Source organism: Vipera ursinii (genome assembly GCF_947247035.1).
Source record: "Vipera ursinii genome assembly, chromosome: 4".
Lineage (NCBI taxonomy): Eukaryota > Metazoa > Chordata > Lepidosauria > Squamata > Viperidae > Vipera > Vipera ursinii.
The window spans coordinates 95,442,697-95,457,877 of record NC_139514.1 but is presented as its reverse complement, the minus strand read 5'-3'; the positions used below and the strand labels follow the sequence as shown (position 1 = coordinate 95,457,877).

The 15,181-nt window shown below is 42.5% G+C and overlaps 1 protein-coding gene across 3 annotated transcripts in view; it reads right to left on the bottom strand.

The window, feature by feature from the left end:
- FARP1 (FERM, ARH/RhoGEF and pleckstrin domain protein 1) overlaps positions 1-15,181 on the bottom strand; it is a 171,983-nt gene that overhangs the window by 73,878 nt on the left and 82,924 nt on the right. The window lies entirely within an intron of this gene.

Genomic DNA, 15,181 nt, shown 5'->3' with positions numbered 1-15,181 from the left:
AATCTGAAATTTAGCATATTTTTAACTTTTCTCCCAACTTTTTGTTTTGGAAAACATAAATTTCCATTTCAGATAAGCCTGTTGACAATGTAATTGTAAACTGTCCTATGTAAACCTTGAGGCATCAGTGCTGACATTGAAGTTTTTAGGATTCATCATAAAAGCCTATTTAAATTTGTTCAGATATTATTCCCAGTATTAAGTTCTGATTATTTTCCTGCACTTATGTTTAGAATTTCAGCCAAGGCATTAGATAGATAAGTGTCTATGGAGATTCTCAGTCATCCAGGTCACAGTAATCCCAAAGATACTTTTTTCACAAGGCAACTGGACTTCCTTGTTTTTTTCTTTGAAGACGTTTCGCTTCTCATCCAAGAAGCTTCTTCAGCTCTGACTGGATGGTCATCTTAATGTTTCCATTCTCCACCATCCAGTCAGAGCTGAAGAAGTTTCTTGGATGAGAAATGAAACATCTTCAAAGAAAAAACAAGAAAGTCCACTTGCCTCACGAAAAAGGCTTCTTTGTGATATTAGCTAATACTTTTCATCTGCTTTTCATCTGCATTCTCCAGCATTCCTCATTCCATCCCTTCTCTTGGAATAAGGATCTTCATTCTTCTTTCATTGCACATTGCATTTTTAGACTCTATTACAGTACTTTCAAAGTTTGACTCACCCTAAAGAAATTCCCCCCTTCATGGATTACTGTGGTGAAGGGGCTTGCGTAACTCAATGAAGCTATGGGCTATGCCGTGCAGGGCCACCCAAGACGGAAAGGTCACAGCAGAGAGTTCTGACAAAATGTGGTCCACTGGAGAAGGAAATGGCAACCCACTCCAGTATCTTTGCCATGAAAACCCTATGGACAAAATGATATGACGCTGGAAGATGAGCCCCTCAGGTTGGAAGGCGTCCAATATGCTACTGGGGAAGAGCAGAGAGCTAGTACTAGTAACGCCAGAAAGAATGAAGCGACTGGGCCAAAGCCGAAAGGACGCTCAGCTGTGGATGTATCTGGTGGTGAAAGGAAAGTCCGAAGCTGTAAAGATTTTTTCTCCATAGGAACTTGGAATGTAAGATCCATGAATCAAGGAAAGCTGGACGTGGTCAAACAAGAGATGACAACATTGAATATCGACATCTTAGGAATCAGTGAACTAAAATGGACAGGAATGGATGAATTTAATTCAGATGACCATCAGGTATACTACTGTGGGCAAGAATCCCTCAGAAGAAATGGAGTAGCCTTCATAGTCAATAAAAGAGTAGGAAAAGCAATACTGGGATACAACCCCCAAAATGACAGAATGATCTCAGTTTGAATCCGAGGCAAACCATTCAATATCACAGTAGTCCAAGTCTATGCCCCAACCACCGGTGCTGAAGAGGATGAAATTGACCGGTTCTATGAAGTCCTACAGCACCTTATAGAACTAACACCAAAAAATGATGTCCTTATCATCATGGGGGATTGGAATGCTAAAGTAGGAAGCCAAAAGATTTAATTTAATTTAATTTAATTATATTTTTATACCGCCCTTCTCCCGAAGGACTCAGGGTGGTGTACAGGGCAATAAATATAAAAAAGCGGAATACAAAAGTTAAAAAATGATTAAATATTTAGCCCAGTTTAAAACAGTATTAAAACATATTAAAACCCCAACCCTAACCCATCAGACCAGGTCAGAACTGCTCGAATAGATATGTTTTTAAGTCGCGCCGGAAGGAGCGAAGGTCGGGGGCCGTCCGGAGCTCAACCGGCAAGCGGTTCCATAGGTCTGGCGCGCCCACAGAGAACGCTCTCCCCAAACGCAAGTTTGGCCTTGGAGTACAAAACGAGGCAGGGCACAGGCTGATAGAATTTTGTCAAGAGAATACAATGGTCATAGCAAACACTCTTTTCCAACAACCCAAGAGATGGCTCTACACATGGACGTCACCAGATGGCCAACACAGAAATCAGATTGACTATGTGCTCTGCAGCCAATCTAGTCTATACAGTCAGTAAAAACAAGACCAGGAGCTGACTGTGGCTCAGATCATGAGCTTATTGTTGCAAAATTTAGGCTTAAATTGAAGAAAGTAGGGGAAAGCACTAGGCCACTCAGATATGAACTAAATCAGGGCTTTTCAACCAGTGGTATGGGTACCACCTGTGATACATTGGCACCTGGCAGGTGGTACACGACCATCCTAGAAAAGTGGTGGCGGGGGAGGGGAATGAGCTGAACCGGTGGCAGCACTGCACAAGCCTGAGCAAGAGATGGCTGGAGCTGCAGGGTTGTCAGGACTCAGCGGAAGCGCCAGGATCAGTGCCGCTTTCCAGCTGATCAGCGCTTCTTTGGGGCTGTCAGGGCTCAGTGGAAGCGCCAGGATCAGCGCCAGGCTCTAGCTGGAGCTCGTTGCTGATCCTGCTGCTTCTGCTGAGCCCTGAAAAAGCACAAATCAGCTGGAAAGCAGCACTGATCCTGAGGCTTCTGCTGAGCCCAGAAGAAGCACTGATCAGCTGGAATGTTGCAGCATCTCCAGGGTCTTGTGATCTACATTCAGATGCTTGGCAACTGATTCATATTTATGACGGTCACAGTGTCCCAGGGTCATGTGAAGTGACCAAAACCCGCTGCAACCACCCAGCAGATGGGGGAATAAAAACCAAACACCCCCCCACCCCACCCCCGCTGCCAATCCTCAACAGAAATGCTCACAACAATGAAAACAATGAGATTCAAGGTACTAGTAATGGTGTTTAAGGCCCTACATGGCAGGGGTCCGGAGTACCTTAGGGAACACCTGCTGCCAGCATCAACTTCCCTTCGCCCTGTACGCTCCCACAGAGAGGGCCTCCTCAGGGTGCCACCGATCAGAGAATGTCGATTGGTGGCCCCCAGGGGGAGATCCTTCTCTGTGGGCGCCCCGGAGCTATGGAATCAGTTACCGGTTGAGCTCCGGATGGTGCCCGATCTTCACTCCTTTCGTCGCGATCTAAAGACATTTTTATTCGAACAAGCCGGCCTGGCCTGATGGGAGATTGGTGGGGTTTTTTATTGTTATTTTAATATTTGTATTTACTGTTTTTAGTGGGCATATATTTAATTCTTTTTTAACTTTTGTAACTTTGTATTTTTATTCTTGCCCTGTTCACCGCCCTGAGTCCTTCGGGAGAAGGGCGGTATATAAATATTATTAAATAAATAAATAAATAAATAAATAAATAAATAAATAAATAAATAAATAAATAAATAAAAAAAAAAAAAACCTTGGACAGGAGGAAGAGCACTGCTGGGCGGGCAGGCAGGCAGGTGTATTGCTCAGCTGTGGCTTGGGGGGCACTTTTTTCAGTGCCATTGAAACTTCGAACAGTCACTAAGCTAACTGTTGTTAAGTCGAGGACGACCTGTACTTCACCACTTTTTACCTTTTTTTTTTTTGGTCATCAAGTTTTTGACACCTTGGTAGGCGACTGGTGGAACTCGGATGTTGCCATATCCTAAAAGTGGTACAATGGGTGAAAAGGTTGAAAAGCCCTGATCTATGGGACCAGCTTTCTCCTATCACATTAGCCCATCCCACTCAATTAATCAATCAATTTTAAACATGGTCTGTTTTCCTACTTCTGCAACCATGCATTCAGGGTGTTCTCCCACTTTGGTTCTGGCACTTCTGTTTCTTCTTTTGCCCAACAGAACATCTTGAGCTTCTTCAGTATAAGTTATGATACAGATTTGTTGTTTCCAATTTTGGTTTCTCAGAGAATGTGTTCCCTTAATTCTTAAAGAAACGACATTGTGCAACTTTCATTCCTGCACAGATATCGATAATTTAACAAGCACAGAAAAGTAAAAATCTGGAATATTTTTTTAGTCTAGGTTTTGATTCCCTGGCTTTATTTTCATCAAGCTCCTTCACTTCTAAATAAAATATTGGTTGGTATTATATATTGGAATATATAACTGGATTATGGGGGAATTTCATGTATAAAGTATAAACAGATGAAGGATTTATTGCTACTTATACCTATGCGCAGGAATTTTCTCAACTAACTGTTAGAGCCTGCTAGGAGTAAGGTAAGTGTCAACGGAATTCAAGGAGGGTTGGACTTAGTTTAGTCCTTTGTGGCTATGCAAAGATTCTATGCTGATCCCTCTTTTAATTGCACCCCGCCCCCAGGTTCTACCAGTCCTTTCCCTATATCATTAGCATGAATAGTGATAATATATATTTTTGAAATCTTAGGCTTGTGATATGCAAAGGCAGGCATATACATAGAATGAAGGCTATTGCTAAGCACATTGGCTTGTGCTTGAATTGTAAGCTGCCCTGAGTCTTCGGAGAAGGGCGGGATGTAAATGGGATTAAAATAAAAATAAAGTTCGGATCTTATTTACTTCTCTCCATCTCTCCATCAGTTGCTAAACAATAAGGAGAACAGTAACAATACGAGTCTCATCATTAAGGCCATTAATCATCTGAGCATATTCAAAAGCATCCTTTCTTACTTGGGAACAGCAAGTAGTGTCAATAACAGTGGTCCTGGAAGATTACAAAAACAACACTCATGTATTCCTAAGAGCCTCTGAGCATTAAGGAAGAGGCCCAAAAGACCCACTATCATCGGCCAATTCTTACCATTCCAACAGGAAGGAAACAAGGTTGTCTGTTTGCACATACAAAAGGAGGGATTGATCCTGACTTATTTGATTCCCCTCCACAAATGCCTTTGACTGAAAAGATGTTTGAAAAATTATCAAATGAACCTTGCCGCTCACTCACGTCATCAGAGGAAATAATACATCAATTGGAGGTGACATTTCCCTCCCTTTAACGTTACCTCAGAACTCGGTATCTCAAGACAGGCTGCCTTACCTACCAGGATGTAATGTTAGTGATTCTTTTGACACAGAGATCAATAATAATTCCCATGATGTTCTGCACTAATAGATGAAGTGACATTTATGCATCTTAATTGGAATGAAATGTGTTAAACTGCAAGAAGCAACCTGTACAATTTTAATTAACCTATTTTTAAAATTTCATTTCCCCCCCAAAAGTGCTGATTTTATAACAAGCATATTCATCGTCAACAAACAAGCCATTTTTTTTCTTTCCTCAATATTTCCTGACAGTTCTGAAAAAAAATGTATTCCCCTGGCCTCCAAGCTAGTCAAAAGTACACTATGTTCGTTCTTTCTTCACTAAACCTAAAACAAGTTTCAGAATGTTTATTAGGAAAACCTGAGATTGAATTCCATCGTCTGTAACTTCAGGGGAATAATATAATAGTGCCATTCAGTTCTGTTTAACTATGCAGCAAACATAGTAAAAAGAGACACTGCAAATTTCTCATTCATTCTTACCCCACGATATGCATCTGATGGACAAAAATTTGGGTGTTATTTGCTGTGGGTTTATTTTATACAGTAGCCTGACCAAATGTCATAAATGATTTTTCTGTGTTTAGATCTTAGTTTAGATCTTTCTCTTTTTGACTGATTCCACTATGATTACTGCAGTCACCTAAACCCAGCAATTAAATTATTAGAGGAAGTAACAGAGCTCTGACTATACAGAAATAAGGATAAATAAAGTAAGATAGAGTGGAGATGGCACAGTTGCTGCTGATATGCTTGTTTCTCTCTCTCTCTCTCTCTCTCTCTCTCTCTCTCTCTCCCCCCCCCCGCACACACACACACACACACACACACACACACACACACTATATTTGTTTATGTGTATAAATGGTTATTTACTGGTTCCCTTCTCATCTGCTGGAAGAGTATAAATGAAATATAATGCTTCATATCATGAATGTGTATTTTTCCTGTAAATAACAGCAATGAGAGGGAAGAAATGACACCATGTCATATTCTGTACTAACTACAGATTGCTGGGAAATGGAAAAGGAAGGCCTCTACCATCGTAGAGGCTACAATAAACATGAAAATAAGTTAGAGATAAGAGCTAAACTCTGACTTCTCCCTTAGGGGCTGATACAAACTCCATTCATCTGCATGCAATCATTCCATATTTCACTAATCAGGCTGGTACAGAAGCCTTAATGTCAGAGGAAGTAGCTTTTATTACCTCCCTACCCCCACCCTCCCAATAACCTGCTGAGGACATGAAAGGACCTAACTATGTTTTTTTAACAAAGTCACAACATATGCAATCACAGAATTTTTGTTATGGGTAAAATGAGAGAAGGGAGTGCTATGCATGGTACCCTTGAGCACCTAATGGAAAGGCAGACTACTATTTCTTCCCTGTCTGTTAGAAGACTGAACTATGGATTTTACTGGCAGATTTGAGTCAAAACTTTCAGTTTGTTCCTGAACAGCCGCAAAGTACTACTGGAAGGTAGGTACACTTCATAGCAAAAGAAGCACCGGGTAAGAAAGCAGCTTTAAAACTTCCCCGTTCTAAACTCAGTTTCAAACTAAAAGTTTCACAGCTACCAACCATCTAAAAACTAAGAAAATAGATGAGAATACAATTCAATTCCACAGAATTCAAAAATATGGTTAGATCACCTTGACAATAAAAAGTGGGGTGAGGTCCTTTGGAATAGAATATTTATTAATAGGCAATTACATTAGCTTTTTTTTTTAGTTAACATTTGTGCTCCATAAAGTTTATTGCAACTCTAAAAAAGGTAAAGGTAAAGGTTCCCCCGCATGTGCGTGCTAGTCATTTCCGACTCTAGGGGCCGGTGCTCATCTCCGTTTCAAAGCCGAAGAGCCAGCGCTTGTCCGAGCACGACTCCGTGGTCATGTGGCCGGCATGACTAGATGCCAAAGGCACATGGAATGCTGTTATCTTCCCACCGCAGTGGTCCCTATTTTTCTACTTGCATTTTTACGTGCTTTCGAACTGCTAGGTTGGCAGAAGCTGGGATGAGTAACAGGCGCTCACTCTGTTTTGCGGCACTTGGGATTCGACCTGCCAAACTGCCGACCTTCTGATCGACAAGCTCAGTGTCCTAACCCACTGAGCCACCACGTCCCTTTGCAACTCTAAACCAAGTCCCAATTAAGCAAATACTGTTATCAGTCTGCCATTCGGCTTCTAGTTTTAACCTAGTCGCCCAGAGTCAGTCTGAATTTGTGTGGTCACCAAACGGAATGAAAAATAGATAAATAAATAATAAAAATTAAGCCTTTTTGGAGTCTCCTGAATATACACAATCAGAAAGACAACTCAAGGAATACGCACAATCCCCAAACTGCCTTTTTCTGAAATCTCTTTTGAGAACAATGTTTCCTGCCATTATGAAAAAGAAAACAACAACAAAAAAAACAAATCCTAAAATGTATTTAAGATCCTTTCATGTACAAAACAATCTATCCTGAGGTAGAGGAAAGCTATATAATCCCAAGTTCAGAATATGAAACTGTTGCCCAAACCAAAAAATTAGACTCCAACTTCCTACATACTGATATGAGAGTAAGCACTGTTGAACAGATACCATATTGTTTTTGAATAAATGCGCAAAGCACAATACTAGTCTAGTCACATTTCTAATCCCATTGAACCTATTTTCAGTATTAGATTCTAGCCTTTGGAGGAGTACCCATCTAAGAAGGAAACAGAAGCAGATTAGATAGCAAGGTCAAGATGCAGTATCCATCTCCCTCCTGTGAGAAGGGAGGAGGAGGAAGAATTTGTTTCTTATATTTCATGCCAATCTTAAGGGACTTCTGTTATAAAACCCCTATGAATACCAGCCTGGATTCTGGCCATTAAACTTGTTAAATAGTGGGTTCTTTGGTGCAGAAATGAAGATGCGTAACTGAGTACAGGGTAATTGATAGTTTATTTTGTGCAGAAACTGTACTGCGGAAATGGCTGCAACTAGCCGCAATATATAGTCTAGCCCCTAGGCGGCAGCCAATAGGTTTGAATCAACCATTGCCACCTGGAGATAGTCAATTGCAGCACAGGAGACTAGTAGTCTGGGTTAATGGAGAGCCGTTAGCTGCTCCAGCAACCCACGTGGTATTCCTCAAGAGCCCAGTACATAACAAAACTTATATACCAGTCTATTTTATGGACAGATGAATCAACATATCTATACTATTATTGATAAATAAAGTTGAATATTCCTCCTCGTTCTTCCATCACTTGTTCTGAGAACAGGACAAAGGCTAGTTTTTCTTCATTCATGAAGACCCAATAATAATTAGATATGCTACATTTAATTTTATGCAAGAACTCTAGGCACTCCCGGGATCTATCAAACGTAATCATATTTATGTAAACATTTTGTTTATTGTATTTTCTGCAATTAGATATTATTTATGAAGTTTTTGTCAAAGCAAAAACATCTGATGTTAGCAGCGGTAAACAATGCCTCGAAGTTCTTTGAAGAGTTTCATCTGTCGGAACCATGACAGTTTTGTTATAATATCTGTATGTATTGATTACAACTTAAATGCAGTGTAAGCATTTGGCATATGTATGTAGAATGAAAACATTCTTCAGAAGATTGAATGGTTAGAAATAAAAGTTGGAAAAGTTAACTGATTGCACATAGAGGTTTCAGAAATGATAACTAGGTAATGTAATCACCTGAATGCACCCCCAGGTTGTCTTAATTAAATGTATTTTTAGGACAAAAGTACTTTTTTCCTTTTTACTATCTAATGAAGTTGTTATTTATTTTGGAAAATTTATATATCCATCTACTCACTCATGGCAACTCTAGGTGGCTTACATAAAATAAAAATACAATGTAGAAGAAATAAAAATAATAAAAAATAATAGAATAATAATCCCCACCCTCCTTTGGCGACAACAGACACTCAAACCAGCCATTTAATGGGCTCCATCCCACTCTGGGTTCCCCAGGCCCACTGGCATTAGCACTTCTTCAGGTTCTTCCTAAAGAGGGTCAGAGTGGGGGCCAGTCTAATTTCGGGAGAGATGATGTTCCAAAGGGAGGGAGCCACCACGGAGAAGGCCCTTCTTCTGGGAACTGCCAAGAGTACCTCTTTAGGGGATGGGACCCGCAACATTCCTTGTCTCCTCGCTCTATTGGGTCAGCTGGATGTGACTGGCAAGAGATGGTCTCTCAGTTATATACAGCAAGGCAGCTACATTTAAATGAGAACTATACAACTCCACTATTATTCATGAAAACAGGCCCATCAATTTTTATTGGTGCAATTATCTGCATCTGGAGGAGAATGGATGGATAGAATCTACTTCTGTGACTGACTTCAAAAATACTAGCTAAGCAACAGTTGCTTACATGCCATCACATTACTGTTTTATTTGATAGGACCTAAAATTATATTTAGAGAATACAAACATGAAATTCAAGATCTTCAAGATTTAAAACAAACAAGGATGATGCACATCTAAAGATTGAAAAGATCAAAAAGCACCAAAATGTTCTGTATACTTTACTATAGCTTGTTCCTTAACTATACATAACATAGCACTTCCAGCAAAGTTCTCCTGCATTGAAAGAGGATTAGATACTTACGTTGTAACACTACAAGTAGTCCTCGAAGTACAACAGTTCATTTAATGACTGTTTGAAATAACAATGGCACTGAAAAAAATGACTTATGACCATTTTCACACTTATGACCTTTGCAGCATCCCCATGGTCATGTGATTCACATTCATATTTATGACAGTTGCAGTGTCCTGGAGTCATGGGATCACCTTTTCAAGCCTTCTGACAAGCAAAGTCAATGGGGAAGGTAGATTCACTTAACAACCATGTGGCTAACTTCACAACCATAGTGATTCGCTTAACAAATGTGGCAAGAAAAGTCATAAAATGGGGCAAAACTCACTTAACAGACTTCTCACTTAGCAACATAAATTTTGGGCTCAATTGTGGTCGTAAGTCGAGGACTACCTGTACTTTTATAGTCTTTCGTCAAACACACTTTTGAGTAAACACTCTAACAGTACTTCTCCAGCTATTGCATAAATTGGTAGATGATGGTCATGATGGTGTAACACTTTTCAAGTGCTGAGAAAGAGTTAATGCTGGAGAGGCTAGGAAGGTGAAAATAAACTTGAATCACTTGTGTGGTTACCAGGCAACTATGCAAACATCCTCTAATTACTCCTTGATCCCTCCCACCAGTTTTTTCTCAGCTCAACTATGCTCAAATAAACTGCAAAAAGTGTGCCATTGCTGTTGATGCCTTCTAAAGGGGGAGTGGTGGGAACAGCTGCAAAGCAGTTCTTTTGCCTTCTCCTCCCCTTTCAACCTTGAGTCACCCTGTGAATAGTGTATTTACTCAGCAGCTGAGAGTAGATCAGCTTGCTATCAAATCAAGCTGCTATCCCTAGAGCATTACTATTGTATAGTAGTGGAGGAATGGCTCGTGAGAAGCTAAAACTGAATTAATGTCTGTGGAGATTCTCAGTCATCCAGGTCATAAGTTGTCTCAAAAGTGCCTTTTCCTTCAAAAGGCAACTGGACTATTTTTTCCTTGAGGAAAAGGAAGAAAACGTTTTCTTCTTCTTCCTCATGGATGAGAAGCAAAATATTTTCTTCTTCTTCCTCAAGAAAAAAACAGTCCAGTTGCCTTTTGAAGCAAAAAGCACCTTTGAGATAATACTGAATAACAGAGTGAAAGAGTTGGAAGGGTCCTTGGAGGTTTCTAATCCTGCTCAGGCAAGAAACCCTATACCATTTCATTAATTAGATTTAATACTATGCTTCCAAATCCTAAGCGATATTGGAAAAAGTCCCATTTATAATGCTAAGTTGTTTTTACTATGATTCACTTCTTCAATCACTCTAAATTGATTCAGTTCCAGTTGGACTGGACTGGCACTTGCAAAAAAAGACCCCTGGCTCATATACGAGGGCAATTCAGAAATAAACCTCTGTTTGGTTATCAATGACAGACACTCGAAGATACAGAACTTTTATTATACACATTAGAAAACTACAACAGTGCATTACTTTTCAACATAATCGCCATTCAAATTGAGGCACATCATAACCTCTTACAAGGCTTGAAATTCCTTAGTAATAGTCTCTCGGTGCCAAATCTGGGCTATGATAGGATGATCAAAAACATCCCAACGGAACTGCTTCAAAGGTTCTTGAGTGCATCTGAGTTTTCGTAACGTTTCACAGTAGACTTCTGACTTGATGGTTGAACCGTGCTCCATGAACTTCACTAGCAGTGTTGTGTATGTAAATAGTTAGCAATAAGCCATAAAAGATATTGCAAACACTGTGCAGCTTTGCAAGGTTTAAAGCGGGAAAATAAGGTGCAATCATTGGACGCCACAACCAAGAGCGGGAAAACAGACTGTTTGTATTGGTTACAGTTCAAACGCTTTCTCTATAAAAGGGTTGCAACATTTGACATTTGACAGTTGACTTTGTGTATTCAATAAACTCGTTCAGTGTTAACTACTCTGAGTCCTCGTCAATTCGAACCAAACAACTGGCGACGAAGGTGGGATCGACAGAGACCAGAGATTAGGAAGAATTGTCGTGAAGGCGGCAAAGTCTGAGCGAGTCACAGTCAACCGAGCGGCCGCGGCAGAATAGGAAAAAAAAATTCTCCGAATGGCGCAAATCGGGTCATTGAAGGAATTTGACCCTAACTTCCCCGAAGATTGGGAAGAATATATTGGTCAGGTCGAAGGATTCCTGTTAGTGAACGGAATCACCGACGACCGAAAAAAAGCGGCGGCACTTTTGACAATTTGCGGCACACCGGTCTACAGAGTCGCTGTCGGGCTGTGCCAGCCACAACCAGTCTCCAGCGTGCCCTATGCCGACCTCCTTGCAAAACTAAAGGTGCACTTTACTCCCCGAAGGTCCGAACTTTTTTGGCGGCGCATCTTCGAGAAGAGAAATCAGAGACCGGGGGAGTCCATACAGAAATTCGTCGCTGCCGTTAGGGAAGCCGCAGTTCGTTGCAAATACGATAATTTAGAAATTAGGATTCGGGACAGAGTTGTGCTAGGCTTACGCGATGAACAATTACAAAACAGAATAATCGCCAAACCTACTGGCGATTTACAGGAAGTGCTCGACGAACTCCTAACGTATGAGTCAACCGGGTATCGCGACCCCCCCCGCAGTAGCATGGCGACAGCACCTGAAATTAACCAAGAGGGCTATGTGGACTGCGGGGAGGTGGATCAGCAGTGGGAGGAAGAGATCGCCGAAGTCTCCAGGCGATTTGGGAAGATGGCACCCAGACAACTTAGAAGCGAAGGGGCCGAACCCGGCCGCCGGCAACAACCCGCAACACCGCAGAGACCACCGACCGGGGCACAACGACCGTGGCGGGACACAGCAACCAGACCGCGCGACAACGACACCCAGAACCGATGCGGCAGCTGTGGCGGCAACCATCCCCGCGCTTCCTGCCGATTCCGCACCGCCAAGTGCAGGGCTTGTGGCAAGACCGGCCACATCCAGGCCATCTGCAGAAACCGCGTCCGGGACTCCCGTCTGAATGAAGTCGATGTGTGGCCAGAGGGTAAGGTAACCCCCAATGTTAGTGGCAAGGAGACCCCTAGATCCCGGGCGAAAGTTTCAAACCCAGGGGAGGTGGCCCGAGTCAATCGCAAAAGGCAGGGAAGGGGGCACAATTTTCCGGACGGAAAATTAAAAATCACAGTCCTTCTGCAAGGGGTTCCTTGCAGAATGGAAATCGACTCTGGGGCTTCAGTGTCGATAATTTCCACTGAAACCCTGGAAAAAATTGAACAACTAAGTGGAAAAAGAATTCCACTTAGCCCAACAAATATTCAACTAATGGACTTTCAAAAAAGTCCAATAATCGTAAAGGGAAAGACCAGCCTTAGAGTTAATTTTAAGGGATTTAAGGGGGTCTTAGATGTGGTAGTTACGGAGGGGAATAGGACTAGCTTAATAGGGCTTAATTGGTTTCCTGCCCTGGGAATTTGGATAGGGGGAATAAATTCTGTGATTAGAAATAAGACCCTCGAATCCGTCTGCAAAGAATTTGCAGACGTATTCGATGGATCTCTAGGCAAGTACAAAGGGCCCCCCATTAATTTTAACCTAGACCCCTCAGTAAATCCAATCAGGCTAAAGGCCCGGAGGGTACCTTTTGCCTTAAAAGAAAAAATCGAGGCCGAGCTCGACCGGCTTGTAGGCCTCGGAGTTTTAGAACCTGTTGAGGGCGGTTTATGGGAGACGCCGATCGTCACACCCCTCAAACCCAATGGGGATGTGAGGATCTGCGCCGACTATAAAGCGACCCTCAACATTGGAATGAAAAAGCATGCTTACCCGGTCCCGACGGTGAAGCAGGTCCTCGCCACGATCCAGGACGCCGCCATCTTCGCCAAGCTCGACTTGGCGCATGCGTACTTACAGCTGACTGTTTCTAAAGAGGCTGCAGAGGCGCAAACAATTGTTACCCACAAGGGGGCGTTCCGAGTCCACAGACTGCAATTTGGGATTGCAGCTGCTCCAGGCATCTTCCAAGAAGTGATGGAGAGGACCTTAAAGGGCATACCTGGAGTATGCCCTTACTTTGATGATGTCCTAATAGCTGGAAAAGATGAAGGAATGTTAATAGAGCGGCTGGAACAGGTACTGGGTAGATTTAGAAAGGCTGGATTAAAATTAAAAAAGGAAAAATGTAGCATAGGGGTTAAATCCACTGATTTTTTGGGGTTCAGGATTGACAAAAGCGGAGTCCACCCTACCCCTGAAAAAATTAAAGCAATAAAAGGGGCTCCTGAACCTAGGAACAAGGCTGAGCTACAGGCCTTCCTAGGCTTGGTAAATTTTTATCACACTTTTGTGCCACATAAGGCTGCCATTGCAGAACCACTGCACAGGCTTTTAGATAAGAAGACCCCTTGGCATTGGCAAAACAAGCACAAAGTGAGTTTCCAGACCTTAAAAGATATCCTTTCCAGTAGCTCAACTGTTACCCACTTTTTAGAAAATAGACCAATCTACCTGGCGTGCGATGCTTCGCCTTATGGCGTTGGGGCAGTAATCAGCCATTTAGACACCCAAGGAATGCAAAGACCCATTGCTTATTACTCCCGCACACTAACCAAGGCAGAGCGGAACTATGCTCAAATTGACCGGGAAGCTTTAGCCATAGTGGCAGGAGTTAAAAAGTTCCACGACTACCTGTATGGCAGGAACTTTACAATACTGACAGACCACAAACCCCTGCTGGGACTGTTTACCACAGATAAACAGACTCCCCAAATTATGTCTCCCAGGATGCTGAGATGGTCCATTTTCCTCTCAGCATATTCATTTTCCCTCCAATACCGACCAGGTAAAGACATGGGTCATGCAGACGCTCTTAGCAGATTGCCCCTTAGCACAACAGAGGAGGACCCTGCCCCAGTGGGACAAGTAATGTCCCTACAAGATATTCCTGATCTGCCCCTAACTGCTAAAGACATAGCTGAGGCAACCAATAAGGACCCCATCTTAAGGAGAGTAATGGCCTGGGTCATGAGCGGTTGGCCCAACGCCAACCCAGACGTAAAATACAGTCCATTTTTCCGAAGGAAGGATGAACTATCAGTTCATATGGGTTGCTTACTTTGGGGAACTCGTGTAGTAATCCCAGGAATCCACAAATCAGCTATTCTATTTGAATTGCATGAGGGACACCCTGGAATAGTAAGGATGAAGGCCCTAGCTAGGAGTCACTTGTGGTGGCCTGGATTGGACCAAGACATTGAGGAATGCGTTGCCAATTGCCATCTGTGCCAACGTTCCAGGCCTGAACAACAACACATCCGCACACATAAATGGGAGCTAGCTAGGAATCCTTGGTCCAGGATTCATATTGACTTCGCTGGACCTTTCCAGGGGTTAACGTTCCTTGTAGTGGTCGACAGCTACTCTAGATGGCTAGAAGTAGTACCGGTCAGTTCAGTAACAGCAGGCAGAACAATACAGGCATTAAGGGGCCTCTTTGCCACTCACGGGTTGCCGGATTTAATAGTGTCTGATAACGGGCCACAATTCACATCTATTGAATTTCAGGATTTCCTCAAGGCCAACTCGATTAAGCATAAGACTTCTGCACCCTTCCACCCCTCCACCAACGGATTGGCTGAAAGGAACGTGAGGACCACGAAGGACGCGCTTAAAAGAATCATTCGAGGTGACTGGCATCAGAGGCTAGCTGAGTTCTTGTTGGCTCAACACACAACCCCTTGTTCGGCTACAGGG